The sequence below is a fragment of the Miscanthus floridulus genome, chromosome 9, assembly GCF_019320115.1.
Source record: "Miscanthus floridulus cultivar M001 chromosome 9, ASM1932011v1, whole genome shotgun sequence".
Classification (NCBI taxonomy): domain Eukaryota; kingdom Viridiplantae; phylum Streptophyta; class Magnoliopsida; order Poales; family Poaceae; genus Miscanthus; species Miscanthus floridulus.
The window spans coordinates 862,214-875,400 of NC_089588.1; positions in this window are offsets into that span (position 1 = coordinate 862,214).

A 13,187-nucleotide genomic window follows, 5' to 3' on the forward strand; every position below is an offset into this window, starting at 1 on the left:
ATTATCAAGACCACTGTTCCAGCTGCTGCTGCATGAGTATTGCTAAGAATATGCAAATGTTGTATGGCTGATTGCTGCTCTGCTGCAACTACCAGCCGAACAAGCTATATGTTCCTACTTTATTCTAGAGGGACACTATTTATAGTGCCAAAGTTACACTCGAGGACTATAACCATAACGCTCCTACCCCGGAGCATACCCCTAATATCATAGGGACATTATGGTCTTTTGAGTTTAAGTCCATATAGGAATCAAAGTAGAAATTGACTTTCTAGGTTAGTGTCCATGTCCTCGCTTCTGCCCACCCTCCGAAATATTGCCACCACCTCCTTGGGCATAGTAGGACTTAGTTTTGGACCGCCTGAAGGTGTCTTCGTGTTTACCCTTCGGGAGAGGCTGGTGGTGCACCCTAGTCTTCTTTTCGGAGACCTTATGAAGATGGCTTCTGCAGCCGTTGGCCCATCCCTTCGGAAGGTCCTTTCGGATGAAGACCGGAGAGGGTTCTTGGGTTCCTTATTGCAAGAGCAAGCATCTCGGCTCGCACCAGTGATTAATGGTTGTGCGAATGGAGGAGGACCCTACGAGGGATACATGCCCCCTACAAAGTATATATCTAAGCATATTGTCAGTTATATGGACTCAGGGTCCCTCCACCTGGTGAAGAAGAGCCCACTACAGCTAGGATGGGCTGGTGGCTGGTGCTACTGAATATGAGGCCCAACTCAGACGGGTACGTCACAGACTTGTGAAGCAATTTGCCCGGATGGATTCCTTGTAACCGATTATAAGACTTATATCTCAATCGAATGGGATCTAATCTGTAACTCTACTTCTCGGGCTATATAAGACGAGACAGGAAACCCCCATTCGGTGTCTTGCAATCCCGTAGCGATCTAGGAAAACAATATTATTCCATATGAAACAATATTATTTTTACAAAACGAAGTTAAAGTACTATATTGGGACCATATATATTACATCGATGCCATAGTAGACTTAATTATACTTGTGATGATAGGCGGAAATAGGTGGTACAACGCTGCAAAAATATGAGAGATATGTACGCCATCACATTATTATTTCTCATTCATGATCCGTGCATGCCTGACCTCTTGTTGGGATGCAAGATATGGATTGCACTTGTGACAAAAATGTAGTAGGGCTACTTCTCCTAACACAGCAACAATGGAGTGGTTGCTGCTGCATACTTGCTGCATTATTGCTCAATGGAACATTTGGATCTACCTTGCTTTGGATCTAATGCAAGCAGGGCAAACATGTCGCTTGTCTTGGTCCATCTCTTTTGCTTTCATCCTTTAACTTCAGTGTCATTATTGTTGCATTTGCTTGAAATGACATTGCCAGATAAATAAAGTACCGGATGGACAACTCAGTCTTCTCCTGGACTACTCTGCTATGTGTAAGAAAAATGGACCCTAGGCCCATTTACTTTGGATTTTGGTGTTTAATGACTAACACAATCAAATTAGACTAATAAATTTATAAGTAATTGTTTTGTAGTTCAATAGGGTGCAAGACGTGACTTGGACAAAGGCGACATGATAATCCCATGATCAACACCATAAACAAGACCCTAGAAGCACAAGAGAAGACCCAAGATATCAAGCAAAGTCCAAGCACGAAGATGGGAACCAAGCCGGACGCAAGATCGCGAAGAAACGAGCTCCACAGAGGTGACCGGACGTGTCCGATCAGTTGCTCGGCAACAGCAGGCATCAGCAGTAGCGACCGGACGCTGAGCGAGGTAGTGACCGGACGCACGGACTTCACCGTTCATCGTCGCAGCAATAATTCAGCGTGACCGGACGCAGCGGCTGTGGACGACCGGACGCGCCAGGTAGTGGCGTCCGATCGAGTCCAGAAAGGTTCCAGAGCGGCGCCAGCGCGACCGGACACGTCCGATCGATGATGACCAGACTCGGACCAGAGTCTGATCAACACGCGCGCTCCAACGGTCGGGACGACCGGACGCGTCCGGTCAGGACGACAGCAGCGTCCGGTCAGTAGCAAAAAGCTGGGTTTCATCCCCAACGGCTACTTTCTCCATGGGGCTTATAAATAGACCCCCCCAACCGGCCATTTGAGACGAGGAGAGTTGAGGAAACATACCAAGGGTGTTGATACACCATTTTAGTGCTCTCCACTTACATAGTGCTTAGTGATTCATTAGGTGATTAGCGCAAGTGCTTTGCAAAGTGCTTAGGTTGATTAGACCATCGCTTATGCGCTTGCTCTAGGTTTAGGCCTAGTGTTTAGTGAGGTTTGTATACCTCTTACCACTCGGTGCTTGTGCGCACCATTGTTGTACATCGGAGGGGCTTGTAGTCTTGAGAGATCACACCAACCGCGTTTGTGCTATGGCCGCCGCCGTATACCGGAGGGAACAAGGCCCGCGGTATTTTGGCCGGAAGCTTGATAGTGAAGACAGTAGGGAACATCTGGGAGAGGCTTGCCGGAAGGCACATCGGAGACCCACTTTCACGTTGGGAAGGCCCGAAGCTATCCATGGAGTTACCCGACCGGGAGCTTGGCCCTTGCGAGGGGCTCCAACAAGGACTAGGGGAAAGCTTGCGCGCTTCTCGATACGTCAGTAAAAATACCAGAGTCGTCGATAGGAGTTTGCATATCTCTACCTTACTCTTTAGCTTCTGCATTTACATTGCAATCTTGGTGTGTGCTTTACTTTCCTAGCTTAGTGATAGGCTAGTTGATAGGATTAGAACCTAGGTTGCATAACTCCTTTTGTGGTAGAGATAGCAACACAACTAGCAAAACCGTAGTTACACATTTAGATAGTTTATCTTTTTGCATAGGTTTCGCTAAGGATAGAAAAAGAGGCTATAGCTTAGAGTTAGAGTTTTACGTTGCCTAATTCACTCCCATCCTCTTAGGCGTCACGGTCTCTTTCATTTGGTATCAAAGCACGGTTGGCTCAATTTGGACCTTTGACTTCACCGTCGTTGAGCCGACGCTATTTAGAGTGGTTGGGATGGATACCTCTAGGCCTCCGCACTTTGACGGCACTAATTTCCCCTACTATAAAGCTAGAATGGCTTGTCACCTTGGAGCGGTAGATTTGGATGTTTGGAGAGTCACTCGTGACGGGATGAAACACATTAAGAATCCCGATAAACCCACAAAGAGTGAAGAAAAAGAAATTCATTTCAATGCTAGAGCTAAAAATTGCTTGTTTAAATCTTTTAGCATGGATGTGTTTAACCAAGTGTTCACTTTAAATATAGCACATAAAATTTAGTTAAAACTCCAAGAGCTCCATGACGGCACAACTAATGTTCGTGAGCAAAAACATTGTCTAGCTAAACAAAATTATGATTCCTTTAAAATAAATGATGATGAGCTTGTTCGTGATATGTATTCTCGTTTGAATCTAATTATCAATGAGCTCCATTCAATAGGATTAACAAAGCTAGATGATGCGGACATCGTGAGGAAGATCATCTTCATGCTACCACAAAAGAAATATGCAAGCATCATCACCATCCTTCACAATATGGAGGACTTGAGCACCATGACCCCGGCCATAGTCATTGGCAAGATAGTGGCATTTGAAATGTCATGGAAGATGGGTTAAGAAGAAGCCTCATCATCAAGCAAAGGCAAAGCTCTCGTATATAGTGAGAAAAAAAGATGAAGGGCAAGCAAGTTGAGACAAGCTCAAGCTCAAGCTCCTCAAGTGAAGAAGAAGAAAATAAGGATGATGATGATGAAGAACCAAGTGATGATGATCAATCTTCCTCCTCCACCTCCGACCTTGATGAAGAATTAATCAAACTTATCAGCAAGGTAGAGATGATGATCCAAAGGCTCAATGTCAAGGGTGTGCTCATCCAAATTCAAGATTTCATTTTCACAAATCAAAGAAATGAGCAAAGGAAGAAATGATGCTATGGATACAGTGAGTTGGGGCACTTTGTGGAAGTTTGTCCAAATAAGCCCACACCCAAGACAAAAAAGAAGACGTACAAGGACAAAGCCCTCACATCAATAAGGTCATGGGATAATTCTTCAAGTGAAGAAGAAGACCATCACAAAAGACGAGGGTACAAGCGCTCATCATCAAGCACTTCACGAGTGTGCCTTATGACACAAGGTAACAAAAAGTCTATCCCTAGTGATAGTGACAATAATAGTGATAGTGATAATGAGCTACCTTCTTTTGACCAACTTGTGTAAGAAAATCTTATATATGCTAAAAGTTGCACTAGTCAACAAAATAAGTTAAAAATGTTGCAAGAAAAGCCAGATAGTTCACAAGAAGCATATAAAACCTTGTTCGAACAATATGAGACATTTGTTAATCTCAATATTGAACTATCTACTAAAATTGAGCAACTTGAGGCTATTGCAATAACAAATGCATGCACAATCAATGATGAGCAACTTGTAAAGAAAAATAAAAAATTAAAAGAAAAGTTAGCTAGCTCACAAGATGCCTATAAAAGTTTGCTTGCTAAAATGGAAACCATGTGCAAACATTGTGATGAGCTACCTAATAAAGTTGCTAATTTTGAAGCCGTCGATACTACCCCCTCCGGGGCATCTAAAAAGAAAAATTCAATTTTTGATATGCCTAAAAAGGATGTCTCTACTACTTGCAATGATTTATGTTTAGACTCACCCTTTTGCAACTAAGTTTGTGTTGAGAAAGTTGTTGTAGATACATGCACACAAGAGGTCACAATGGAGAATGAGCAACTCAAGCAAGAAGTGGCTCGCCTTACCAAGGACTTGACTCAAGTAAAAAGCAAAATAGAGCAAGCCCAACTTTATCAAGATAACACCGTCAAGGAAGTGAAAAAGCTTGATGAAGGACAAACCGTGGTTTGCTATGTATGCCACAAGGAAGGCCATAAGTCCTATGAGTGCAAGGTGAAGAATGAGGAAGGAGCTAAGAAGAAAGAGAAAAACAAAAAGGAAACAAGTAAGCTCTCCAACACCTACACCAACAAGGTGTACAAAAAGGCCTCCACACCTTATCTCTTGAAGAAGAAGAAAAATGACAAGGTGGTGGCCATCAAGGTGAACAAGCAAGCCAACAATGGGGCCAAACGCATTTGGGTGCCAAAGGAGATCATTTCCAACATAAAGAGCACCAAGAAGGTTTAGATCCTGAAAGGGAAGTGAGAAGTCCAATGGACTTCGAGGAATTTGGAGACTTGGCAAAGTATGGGTGTATTTCATGGGGTGCATCATTATGGACAAGGTAATTGCCAAGTGGGTTAGTTGATACTATGGACCCAAATTCCCCTTCCTATGTTATGTAACTATATTTAATTTCTTGCAATTTCAATTAGCATCTAGTTCCTTTTCATGCCTAGGTTTACATTTGCATGTTTAATCTTTTGTCTTACATACACTAGGTATATCTTATGGTAGGCTTGCTCAGTTTCACTCTTAACCCTTGGAGCAAAGCTACACGGTTTAAATCATTTAGGAGCACGGCACATAGCTTGTTTTACAATTGTTCATCTAATATGTGCCAAAGTCCAAATTGTAGATAATTTCTCCTAAATATCACTTTCGAAAATGATTCTCACATTCATGTGATGTCATCTTTCAAGTGGTATTTTTTTTATTCTAAAATCAATGTGCGTGTCTCGTACAAGTATTCCATACTTGTGTGCACAAATTTAGGAGGAGGTTGCTCTATAAGTTGAATGCTTTGAGACTAACACCTTTTCAAGCTTATCATGTGTGTAGTAGTCTCATTGCAAGGAAAATAGAGTCCTCAGACTTAAGCATCACACTTCAAATATCCACCACCTATTACAAGTGGTATAAATCAAATTAGTTTCCATATGTGGTATTTCTAAACTGATATCATCATGTTGATTTCACTTTAGTATTTATATGCTTTCTCCATGCATTATATAGATTAAACTCCCTTGAGCATTAATTTGTCAATTATGCATAAACTACATTCTCCATCATATGTATGCATATATTTAGGGGGAGCTTTGTCTATGTAATATGAGAGTCAAATTTTGTGACCTATTCGACTCCACATACAAAGGATCACAAAGTTTGACCCTCCCTTGTGCTACTAACGTCTTCATTTTCGGTGTTTGATTCCAAAGGGGGAGAATTGGTAGGACCAAAAAAAGTCCAATCATAATAATATACAAGTGGTAATGGTCCGAGAAAGGGAGTATAGTGGATTGTGGAGTTAGGGCGAGACTTAAATCCATAATGCCACATGGGGACATTTGCAAGAGCAAGATAAGTTTCCAAAGATATTTACATGTGATATAGCTTACTTGTGGTGTCTTGAGCTTACATGTTCTTACATGTGGTATCTTTTAGCATCATATAATCTTACCCTTTGCATTGCATCTTAGCAAGTAAATAGTTTTTAAATTTCAAAATTTTTATTATTTGCTTGTTTTGGTCGTCTTGTCATCAATCACCAAAAAGGGGAAGATTATAAGAAAAATGGACCCTAGGCCTATTTACTTAGGATTTTGGTGTTTGATGACCAACAGAACCAAATTGGACTAATGAATTTGTAAGTAATTATTTTGTAGTTCAATATGGTGCAAGACGTGACTTGGACGAATACGACATGATGATCTCATGATCAACACCATAAACAAGACCCTAAAAGCACAAGAGAAGACCCAAGATATCAAGCAAAGTCCAAGCACGAAGATGGGAACCAAGCCTAACGCAAGATCGCGAAGAAACGAGCTCCACAGAGGTGACCGGACGCGGCCCTATGAGTGACCGGACGCGTCTGATTAGTTGCTCGGCAACAGCAGGCATCAGCAGTAGCGACCGAACGCTGAGCGAGGTAGTGATCGGATGCACGGACTTCACTATTCATCATTGCGGCAATAATTCAGCGTGACTGGACGCAACGGCCGTGGACGACCAAAAGCACCAGGCAGTGGCGTCCGATCGAGTCCAGAAAGGTTTTAGAGCGGCGCCAGCACGACCGGACGCGAACAATCGATGATGACCAGACTCGGCCCAGAGTCTGATCAATGCGCGCGCTCCAACGGTCGGGACGACCAGACACGTCCGGTCAGGACGACAGCAGCGTCCGGTTAGTAGCAGAAAGCTGGGTTTCGTCCCCAACGGCTACTTTCTCCATGGGACTTATAAATAGACCCCCAACCGGCCATTTGAGACGAGGAGAGTTAAGGAAATATACCAAGGGTGTTGATACACCATTTTAGTGATCTCCACTTGCATAGTGCTTAGTGATTCATTAGGTGATTAGCGCAAGTGCTTTGCAAGGTGCTTAGGTTGATTAGACCACCGCTTATGCGCTTGCTCTAGGTTTAGGCCTAGTGTTTAGTGAGGTTTCCATACCTCTTACCACTCGGTGCTTGTGCGCACCATTGTTGTACATCGGAGGGGCTTGTAGTCTTGCAAGATCACACCAACCGCGTTTGTGGTGTTGCCGCCACCGTGTACCGGAGGGAACAAGGCCCGCGGCGTTTTGGCTGGAAGCATGATAGTGAAGACGGCGGGGAGCATCCGGAAGAGGCTTGCCGGAAGACACATCGGAGATCCACTTTCGCATGGGAAAGGCTCGAAGCTATCCATGGAGTTATCCGACCGGGAGCTTGGCCCTTGCGAGGGATTCCTTGCGAGGGGCTCCAACGAGGATTAGGGGGAAGCTTACGCGCTTCTCGATACCTCGATAAAAATACCGGAGTCATCGACGGGAGTTTGCATATCTCTACCTTACTCTTTAGCTTTCGCATTTATATTGCAATCTTGATGTGTGCTTTACTTTCCTAGCTTAGTGATAGGCTAGTTGATAGGATTGGAACCTAGGTTGCATAACTCCTTTTGCGGTAGAGATAGCAACACACCTAGTAAAACTGTAGTTGCACATTTAGATAGTTTATCTTTTTTCATAGATTTTGCCAAGGATAGAAAAAGAGGCCATAGTTTAGAGTTAGAGTTTTAAGTTGTCTAATTCACCCCCCTCTTAGGCATCACGGTCCCTTTCACTATGAAAAATGGAACAAGATAAAATTTGTACATTTAGATTAAGACTGGTCGCCAAAGTAAGGCAAACTAAATAAAACCTTTTCTTTTATACCTAGCCAGTTGCTATATATATGCTTCTTTCCGTGAGAAATAATCAAACATGCACCCATGCATACGCCATATATATGATCCACAAGAAAGATATGAAAAACATATTAGTAGATCAGTTTAAATATACCATATACTAGCTACTAGCTAGTACGACTTGCACCGTCCAAATGATCGATGTATGGTTATTCGGTTAAGTGACTGCCTAGAGACTAGAGCTAGTCAACCACTCACAAGGTGTCACCTGATCCAGATCTATAGGTAACAACTAACAACTACCTTGACCTTTTGCACCTCCATTATCACTTGGGGCTTGGGGCACATCAGCAACGGCACAAGTTCCTGTGGTTGCAATGCAAATGGACGATCAAAGAACACACCACGTATGTATGTATATATATGCATGCTTTGTTTAATTAATATAAGTTATTTGGTAGCCAAGATGTGATGCATGATGATGTTGATAGGAGAAGGGGGTCGTCTGGTGAAGATATTTTTGGTGTTGGATCGATCGATAAAGTGGTGGCCGACAACTTCCAGCTCCTTTGTGATTTGCATCATACGACTCTTCTTTAGCTAAAGGAAAAGTGGATCTTTTAAGGCCCTTATTATAGTACATTGATCGATCATAAACACAAGAGAGGCGACATGTCATAATTCCCAAACTTGTAAAGGATAATCTCTTTGAAAATCTTTGGTTATTTATGAGGTATTTCGTGTGACGAACCATTTCATCCTAATATAGTTATTAGCAGAGGCAAACCAGCAACTTTGATTAAGGGGACCGGACAAATATGATGACACACAGAAGTGCATATTTCAATTACTTTTTAAGTGTTTCTACATGTGTAGTTAGTATTCATAACAAAAAAATAGATGAATTGTCGCATTTTCACAATATTATGATTAAAAATAGATGAATTGTCGCATTTTTGTTCTATAAATTAACAAACTTTATATGAATATTTAACAAACTTTTACTGTGTGTGTGTGGGGGGGGGGGGGGGGGGTGGGGGGGGGGGGGGGGGGCGTGAGAGGCAAGTAGTGGTGCAGAATCAATCCATTTATATATATTCCACAGAGCAAACAAAAACTTGAGGATTGAGAAAATAATGAACCACCATATTCTTCCTCAAACCAAACACACCTTTATTGCATCATTGTCTGACTTAGCTAATTAGGGAGAACAAATTATGCCATTGTGGTATATGTAGTACACATATTGGTTTATCATATAATTCCCTCTATTTCTAAAATACAAAATGACCAATTCTTTATCCTGATTAAGTATAGCTTCTCTAGTTTTGATCAATCTTGTAGCTACAAAAATATATTAACCTTTACAACACCAATGCAAAATAAATTAAATATCAAGACATACTTCATGGTGGATTTAATTAAACTAATTTGGCATTGTAGATGTCGATGCTGTTTTTTGTAGACACAACCAAAGCAACTAAAGCTTGACATAAAAAAATTAAACACCATAGGTTAGAGAAATAGGTGTGCACACGCATGCAAGTTGCCCCATGCATGTATCTAGCTTAATCATGTGAGAGAATCAAATATTTTTGCATTTCTCCTATATTTCAGGTGCCTAAATTTTAAGATGATTTCAGGCAATACTCTTGTACTACCAATTAGTACAAGTAATTGTCACTTTTGTGATTTATTATTTGTCTTTGTGTCATAATATATCAATTTTTTGTCCTTGTCTAACTATAGAAATAATTGTAAATTGTTAAATTGTCTTTGTGCCAATACATATTATATTTTGTCAGGTTTGTGGTTTTGTCCAATCGATTTTTTAGGAACAAAAAATTGCAGATTGTGTCTACAGAAATTACAACGAATTAAAACTATAATTTTAGTATAAAATATATGAAATAACTGCCGTCCGAAAGAAAACTAAAATTCACGCACTTGAAATTTAGCAAATCCACCTATACAATTTTTTATTATTATTTTGATTTGCCGGACCCATTTCTGGTATCTCACAAACAAAAAAGAAATGAAAAGACATGTTTTTATGGATGAGAAAACTCTGAAATTTCAAGTCGTTCGATATGGCGATCAAAGTACACTTTCTCAAAGCATTTGACGTGTCACGAATTTTTTTTGCCTTCAGATCTGGTCCTTTTTTCTAGCTCCAATGGACGGCAATTGCTTCGAGTGTAGGCAATAAGATTTATTTTGTCAAAAGATAAGCCGTATCCATTGAATAAGCTGCTGACCTTTTAGTTAAGGCATCCTATTGACCACCAAAATTATTAGCATACCTAGTCCTAACTCCTAAGCCTCATTATTCTACAAACTCTGGTGTACCGACATATTTTTGCAGGTTGTCAAAATGCAAAGATAGTATCCACATCGACGTCTAGATTTGAGAGCAACTCTACGAGCCTCTTTATATCCTTCCTTATTAATAGAACAAAGATTTAGATTAAAAAGTTTCCTTCAACAGTTTATTTAATTGGATTTTCAAATATTGTCATCCTCTATTACGGATTTCTCGGTAGAAGATGGAGAATGGAGTTGGATCTCTAAAGTGTGCACAAGATTTAGAGAAGCGGTAGGAGGGTGAAAAGATATAGTGAGTGATTTTTATTCAAAAGGCTCTCCATATAATGATTTAGAGAGTTAGTGTTGACACTGAAATTTGGCAAGGAGAAGCTAAAAGATTGGTGAACGTTGCATTCTCGTGCATGGCTGAATATTATATTCGGCCAAGTATGATGGATAGCAAGAGCAACAAGTATGGAGAAATAAGCTAGTGATACATTGGAAAGGATGTTCATTGTCCAACGACATTAACATCATGGCCAAAATGCTTTATTATTCCTACACGGAGTGATCAGGACCAGCCTGACTCCATATATATCACGTTACCTCTGCCTTGGTTGATGGTGTACATACAAGAAGCCAAGTCGATGGACAGGTTTGCTCCTCACGTGAAAGTATTGGAGAGTAATAACGTGCTTGCACACAATATTAAAAAGGCAAGTCTATGTGTTGGTTGATCGTATACACGTGCACAAGAATAAAAGGGAAGGAGCAACAAAAGGAATTCTTTATGCACAAGATCGTGAAAGGCTACGGCATTAGCAGCATTGGCCCAGGCATAATGGAGATAGGCTCTACACGAATGGAAATCGTAGAGTCCTAATTATGTAAAATTAGATTGTTTTCTTTGCGTCTAAGAATTGTCTAGTCGTGTATGGTTAGGACTTTGTGTCAGCCCAAGGTATAAATATAAACCCTAGGCCATTGTATCGAGGGACATCAATCAATCAATACAAATTATTTGTTCGCATGCTATATCCTTTCTCGTTAGATTCATCGGCTCAATGCTTTACACTGATAATATCTACCTAGCTGATGATCTTACTGACATCTGTGTGCACTATACTTGTCAACATAAAATCAATCGCTACCCACAAGCTTTACAGTCCGTAACAGCCGATTTCTGCACGTATCGGCTATTTAGTCGATTTTCCTGTCTGGCTGCTCCCGAAGCGACACACTTGGAATTGTCTGGGCAAAGACCGGCATGTTCCACCTTAAATTATTGATAAACTTTCTCTCCTTATCAATTGCAGGTCAAATTGACTGGCACACCTTAGGAGGAATTCGCAGGATCGGCTAACCCTGCGTTGAAGCCAAGCGGATCTCCAGCCTTGCTCCATCAAGCAGATCCTTCCAGCTTGCTGTGTGCCCGGCGTATTGACACGTTTTTGCGTCGACACACATTCTGGCACGCCCGGTGGGACCACAATTGTTTAATTAGAAGTCGGATGCTTTCTTTCTGGATATTCTATGGGACCGAATTTTTCATTTACTACAAGAGGCCAATATTAGCATTTATTCGGCCATCGATTGAGACGCAACAAGTGATTTTATCAAGGCTGACATACATCAGTACAGGCATGTTCCATCGGCTCAGTACTCAGCACGTCAACCAGACTTGGGTTCGTTCAGGCGGCATTAATTTGCTACACCTAATTTGGCCGTAAGAATAAAGCAGACAATGAAGGCAAGTTATCTACTTCGGCTCTGTTCATCCGTGATAGCATGATTCTACACGATGCGGCCAAGATGAGAAGCAAATTCAGAAGTCTCTCGGACAAAGTCAGAACTGTCTGCTCCTCAAGCCAACGAGGTCCCGGCCGCTCAGTACGAAATGTATATATATTGTTTACAAGACAGCCGACAGCCGATCAGTATGGCCAGAGCCGATGGTAGAGATGAACCATGAGAAGAATAGCAGATCTGCTGCAAAATTATTCATGGGGTTCTAAAGCTGATAATGAACTAGAGAAGAAATGATTTCACGTATCGGCTCAGTTTTTTTTTTTTGCATAATATCAGTTATTACGTAACCTTAGAAAACAAGCAAATTTGTTTTAAAAGGGCTTTGGAATTAAAAGCAGGAGCTGATATTATTGAAAAAATTTGGCCGATGGAGTTATTTTATTGTCAGATAAATAACGGATCGGTCCAACAGGTGGTTTCATCAGCTGGATTACGTGTCATCTGTGTGGTGCTACATACTAGCAACGTGTGTCAGGTTGTTGCTGTGCTGTTGCAAGCTTACAACAACACATTGACACTCCAAGTGATAAGATCAAGAAGGTCAAAAGTTGCTACTCCTGCACTCCACCACTCAAAAGAGCTACTGTACTGTTTGGCGTACACGAAGATAGATTATTATCAGGCAGCATCACATAGATGGGTACCAAAGTACTCCGTTGCCATTATGCTACACCAAATTAGAGAAGAAGCAAATTCAGTTGTCTCCATGTATCGGCTTAGTTATTACGTAACTTTAGGGAGCAAGCCAGTATGTTCTGAATGGATTTTGGCATTAAAAGCAGGAGACGATATTGTTGGAGTATTGGGCCATCCATCATGATAAATCAGATTGTTTAGCAAATTTGAACCACATGACGCTGTCGTGGAAAGTCTCAAGGAGAAGGTTCAAGATGGGCTGCTGGAAGTAAACCACGAATTTATTACACAGCCATCTAATTTACGCCAAGCACAAGTCGTCACCCTATTGGCTTGTCATAATCAGCCGAAAGCAATAAAGAAGC